Source organism: Chelonoidis abingdonii, chromosome 11, assembly GCF_003597395.2.
Source record: "Chelonoidis abingdonii isolate Lonesome George chromosome 11, CheloAbing_2.0, whole genome shotgun sequence".
NCBI classification, from domain to species: Eukaryota; Metazoa; Chordata; order Testudines; family Testudinidae; genus Chelonoidis; species Chelonoidis abingdonii.
In genome coordinates this window covers 1,456,432-1,462,431 of record NC_133779.1, presented here as the reverse complement: position 1 = coordinate 1,462,431, position 6,000 = coordinate 1,456,432, and positions in this window count along the sequence as shown.

The window sequence follows — 6,000 nt, the reverse complement described above, 5'->3', positions numbered from 1 at the left end:
CTTTTGGTAACTTACTTTGTTCTGTCTGTTATTACTTGGAACCACTTGAATCCTACTTTTTATACTTCACAAAATCACTTTTGTTTATTAATTAACCCAGAGTAAGTGATTAATACCTGGGGGAGCAAACAGCTGCGCATCTCTCTATCAGTGGTATAGAGGCCGGACAGTTTATGAGTTCACCCTGTATGAGCTTTCTACAGAGTGAAACGGATTCATTTGGGGTTTGGATCCCGTTGGGAGCTGGGTGTCTGGGTGCTGGAGACAGGAGCACTTCTTATGCTGTTTTCAGTTAATTCTGCAGTGTTGGGGGCGTGGGCCAGACCCTGGGTCTGGGTTGCAGCAGGCTGATGTGTCTGGCTAAACCAGGCAGGGTTCTGGAGTCCCAGGCTGGCAGGGAAAACAGACTCAGAGGTAATTCCAGCACGTCAGGTGACAGTCCCAAGGGAGTTTCTGTGACCGAACCATCATACTCCCTATGAACGCCAGCCCCAGGCTCTGGATGCTGCCTGGTTTCCCCACACCGCACAGGACAAGCGAGCGGCCCTGTTTTAGGCTGAACCTGGCCCCTCCCTTCCCAAGGAAAATCCGTCCCAACACAAGTATCTCTGCACCAGCAGCCGGCCAGTGATGGCTACGGGCCTGTGGTTCACTTCCCAGCAGCTGCTGAGGAAAGGGAGATGCCCGGGCAGGTGCCGGTCGGGCTGAGGACTGAATCGCCTGGCCCACGTGACAGCCAGCACCAGGTGTGGCCTCTTACCCGACAGCCCAGTGACACTGCGGCTTCTCCCAGTAGCTGGCAGAGGGACGGGGGGAGAGGGAGACGGGCGGTGACTCACGCTGGGCTGCGGATGCCCCCCAGGGGTTACTGCATTGGGTAATGAGAGCTGCAGGGGGCACGTTAGTCACCAAGCAATGGGACGGGTGTCAGAGGGGACACGGCCACACCGAGATGAACGCTGCCCGGCAGGCCCCTTGCTCAGCGGCCTGCGTCAGCACTTCCACCCGCGGCGTCGGCACATGCCAGTCTGGTCCCGACCCCCCCACACGGGCGCGGCGCAAGACATCATCGCTTCCTCCTCATTTGAGTGGCAGGGTGGGTGGGGGCTTGGCAGCGAGCCAGTCCCCACCCTCGCCAGCGGCCTGGGTCATCAGCAAATATGGCCAGAGGCTCTGTCCTGATGCAATTTCCATGCCCCAACTCTGGGCACGCTGATGGTTTTTTAAATCTCTCTTGTCAGGAAGAGCTGGGCCCTGGCCAGGACTTCCTCCCACAAAGTCCCTCTGGTCGCGGTTCTGAAACCAGGGTAGCAGGAGCCAGGAAATGCGAAATTCCAGGCGTTGGCTGCAGTCAGCTGCTTCTGTCACCGACCTGGGCCTTCCCCACAGGCGGTTTGTGTCCCGGGCCAGTGGTGACGTCGCCCAGGGCTCTGAGCCGATCCAGCATAGACACAGCGAGGTTGATGGAAGATTCTTCCATAAACCAGATCCTGTTTCTCGAAGAAGCCCTGCTGGGATGGGAGGAAGCAGCCGCACCGGGGGCTACCCCTGTCTCCAACATCCAGGCTTCAGAGGGACACCCAGCCAGCCAGCCAGTCAGACAACCCTGGGATCTTCCGATCTGAACGCAGCCTCTGGCCAGGGACACTTACACAGTACAACCCGTGTGTGTCGAAAAGCCCTTCGTGTCTCACATGGGACGCCATTAGCTGCAGAAACTCACGTCCGATCGTTTACAAACCTGCTGTCATCACAGGTAAAGGCAGAGCTTCCTAGAACGAGAGCGGAGGGGAAATCCCGCCAGATGTTTTTCTGGCCCAGGTGTATTTTATTTTGTTCACTTTCATTACCCAGGGAAGAGTGACACTGACGGTTAGTCACTTGCCCGGGTTTGTCTGGGGCTTTCATGGCAGAAACCGGTAGCGTGTCATTAAAAACAGCCCACTAGTGTCATGGGCAAACCACAGAAACTGGCCAGGGGCTTGGAGCTTATTTTTTACTCTTGTTTGTGTTAGTTTTAGACTGACCCTGGCCCATTTAAAGGCCAGAAGGCAGGAGAGGATCGGGGCCGGGGAAGCCTGGAGACTGTTTTGCTGAGCTGGTGACAGGAAAATGGGGCAGAACAAAGTAAAATGCAGAGGGTGCCAGGGGGTGAAGAGCACTCGGTACCACCGGGAGACCGGACACTGGTTGGGTCCAGTCCTGCCGGCAGCATGGTGCATCCTGTGCCTGGCCCCGCTGCTCGGCACACACCGGCCTGTGACCCGTGACGTACCCACGCCCAGGAAACGCCGTCCCAAGAGGTTACGCAATGGCCCTTTGCCTCGTCGCACCCAGCGCTGGGGCCCGGGCGTCGCTCCTGTCCCTGGCCTCGCCCCCGTGACAGAGCAGGAAACTGATGCAAAGAGACGGGACAAGGACTTGCCCATGGGCAAACAGGGAGTCAGTGGCAGAGCCAGGAACCCAGGAGTCCTGGCGCCCAGCCCCCTCCTGCTCTTACTACTGGATCCCACTCCCCTCCCAGAGCTGGAAGAGAACCCAGGAGTGCTGGCTCTCCCCCACCCCCCTCGTGCCCACTCTGGAGCAGAGAAATGGAAATTGACTCAGCTGGGATTTTCCTCGGCTGCAGCAGGGACCTGTTGTGCTCCTGGTTCTCCGCCGGCACCAGCCCAGTGTCTGGCTTCCCCTTGGACCAGAGCAGGTCCCTGGCTCCCAGCCCCCTGCCGTGGTGGATCAGACCCCAGACTCGGCTCGGCCAGTATCCCCTGCCCATTGCTTCAGAGCAAAGAGATGGAGGCATCTAGCCGGCAATTGCCCAGCCTAGCCCACACCGCTGGCCCCATCAGGACTGTCGGCTCCTTTCCCCCTTCCCACCCACCTGGCTTCCGTTTGCTTCTCACTCGTGTGTCATTTCCCTGCAGGGCCTGCTGGGTCAGGCCAGCCCAGGGCTGGCACTGGGGGATCTGAGCCCCCCAAGGGTGCGCGGATGGAGCCAGCCCTGGTCAGTGCTACATTGGGCTGTGCTGCGGGGTGGCGGGGAGGGGGCAGAGATGGGTCGTGGCCCTGGCTGCTTGGGAAAAATGATCAGGGTTGAGGGGACTGAAAGGGGGATGCAGGCCAGGGGCACCACACAGGCGGATACACACACAACATACAGACACAGAGATCACACAAACACAGGCAGACACAACACAGAGACATGCAACATGGACACAGAGACAACACACACAGATAACACAAACACAGAGACAACCCAGAGACAGAGACAACACACACATAACACAAACACAGAGACAACACAGAGACAGAGATAACACAGAGAGACATGCAGATAGACAACCCAGACACAGAGACAACACCCAGAGATCACACAAACACAGAGACAGAGATGACACCCAGATGTAACACACAAACACAGACAGACACAAAGACAACATACTGATTACACAAACACAGACACAATATACAGAGACAAGGACAACGCACAGAGACAACATAGAGACATGCAGATACACAACCCAGACACAGAGACAACACAAACACAGACACACGTAGATGCAGAGATGACACCCAGACACAACGCACAAACACAGACACCACGCACAGACATCATGCACACCTGGAGACATAAAGACAACCCTTGCGCACGCACACAACCCACACACAAAGACCAATATCCCCGCTAGCCCAGCCAAGGGACCAGCCATAACAAATGAGAGCAGCTGGGTGGGTCCCAACAAACCCCAGGGTGTGTGTGTGTGAGATGGCAAACCAGGCCACAGCCCTGAAGCTACAACAAAGCTCCCCCCAGCCCGCAGATCATGGTGGGATGGAATTGCTGCACCATCAGTCTCCCAACGCCTCAGGATAAGCGCACCCCGGCACAGCGGGGCTGACGTCACTTACGCCCTGGTCTTTGCAGCATCCCCATCCCCGAGAGCTCGAAACTCATGTGCCCAAAATCCCAAGATTCTGTTTAAAATCCTGAGATTTCATTTCATGAAGCACATGCCCCAAATCCTGAGGGGTTTGCACCACGGGTCAGGCTCCCCAATCTCCTGAGATGGACTTTCCAATCCCCATTGTTATTATGGGGAGGTCCTGTTGATTTGCCTGCTGGTTGCTAGCCCTGGTGGGCTTGGAGAACAGCTTGTAAACATGAAGCACCTGCAAGCTGCAGGTTCTGAAACCAGAACCACAAATAAGATTCCAAAATATATTATTAAAAACAAAAATCTCATGATTGTTGTGTGTCATGCAGTTCTTGGGATGTCTCCTGGGTTCTGTCCCCAGCTCTGGGTGGGGAGTGGGATCTAGTGGTTAGAGTGGGCAGGGGGCTGGGAGCCAGGACTCCTGGGTTCTCTACCTGGCTCTGGGAGGGGAGTGGGGTCTAGTAGTTAGAGCAGGGGGGCTGGAAGCCAGGACTTCTGGGTTCTGTCCCTGGCTCTGGTCGGGGAGTGTCCCTGGTTCTGTCCAAAGGCCTTAGTTTTCATTAGGAGGAAAGGTTGGGGGAGGGGTAATTATGTTCTAATTCCACACATCTGGAATGAAAGAAGTGAATAAATCAGGGTCTTTGCCTCAGATTTGAGTCCAGCTGTTCTTCCTTGTGCAGGTCCCATAACTCTGGGGTCATCTCTCACACACACACAGAGCAGGGCTCAGCCCCTCCAGGAGGGGACAGCAGTGACCCCCCCCACACACACACATATTCTGTACTAAGTTGCTTCTTTCAACCAAACTGAATTCAGCTCCAAGCCATGGTCTCCATTCCCACCTCAGAGGTTTGCCTGGCCTGACTGTGTCTCGCACAAGGGTGACTGGAGATTGTCTTGTCTCTTCTTGGGTCCTTGTCTTGCTTTGAGGTCTTCAGATGAAACAGGTGGCACTGTCTGTGTGTGTCCCTTGTCCCCACCCCGTGTGTGTATGTGTGTGTGTGTGTGTGTGTCCGTCCCTGCTGCCCCCTGCTGGAGGGGCTGAGCCCTGCTTGGTGTGTGCATGTGTGGGTGTGGTGGGGTGTGTGGGTGTGTCCCTGCCTCCCCCTGCTCTGTGTATATGTGTTGCAATCCTAAATGCTCATCTGTGAACATAAGAACGTCCATGCCTGGTCAGACCAAAGGTCCATCTAGCCCAGTGTCCTGTCTGCTGACAGTGACTAATGTCAGGCGCCCCAGAGGGAATGAACAGAACAGGGAATCATCAAGTGATCCATCCCCTGTCCACATTCCCAGCTTCTGGCAAACAGAGGCCAGAGACGCCATCCCTGCCCATCCTGGGTAATAGCCATTGATGGACCTTTTCTAGTGTCATAAGTCCTGTACTGCTAATAGCTAATGGGGATTCTCCTTTTGCTCAGGTGGCCAGGGGATGGGGATGGACCTTGGGGCTGGGTTCTTGTCTCCTTGGAGTCCTTCCTGTCCTGGAGTTTGGAGCAGCCTTTATGTGTGGCCCAGTGACAACATGGCCCCGGTTTTGTTGTGGCGTAAGGCACAGACTCTGCAAAGGTCACACGTGCAGGGAGCTGGGGCCCAGGAGGCCTTTGTCTCTTGGGGGCAGAGCCGGGGTCTCCCCAACTCGTCCTTTCACCCCCAGGTGCCCGGACAAGAGTATTGTAGTTTTTAACCTTTCAGCCCAAACTGTGCTGGGGAGAGGGAGGGGAAGGCACCCCAGGGACGGGGTCAGCCACATCCCAGCTCTACACAGGCCTGAATCCAGCCACTGGCCCCAGGGCTGACCAGGACCCATGGGCAGCATCATGAAGTGAACAAGGAGCTGGACAAGTGTGCAATAGGCCAGTGAGCGTGTGACTAGTGTGCAATGAACCAGCAAGTGTGCAATGAACTGAGGAGTGTGCAATTAGTGTGTCATAGTGTGCAATGGGCCAGTGAGCATGCAATGAACTGGGGAGTGTGTGACTAGTGTGCAATGAACCAGCAAGTGTGCAATGAACTGGGGAGTGTGTGATTAGTGTGTCATAGTGTGCAATGGGCCAGTGAGCATGCA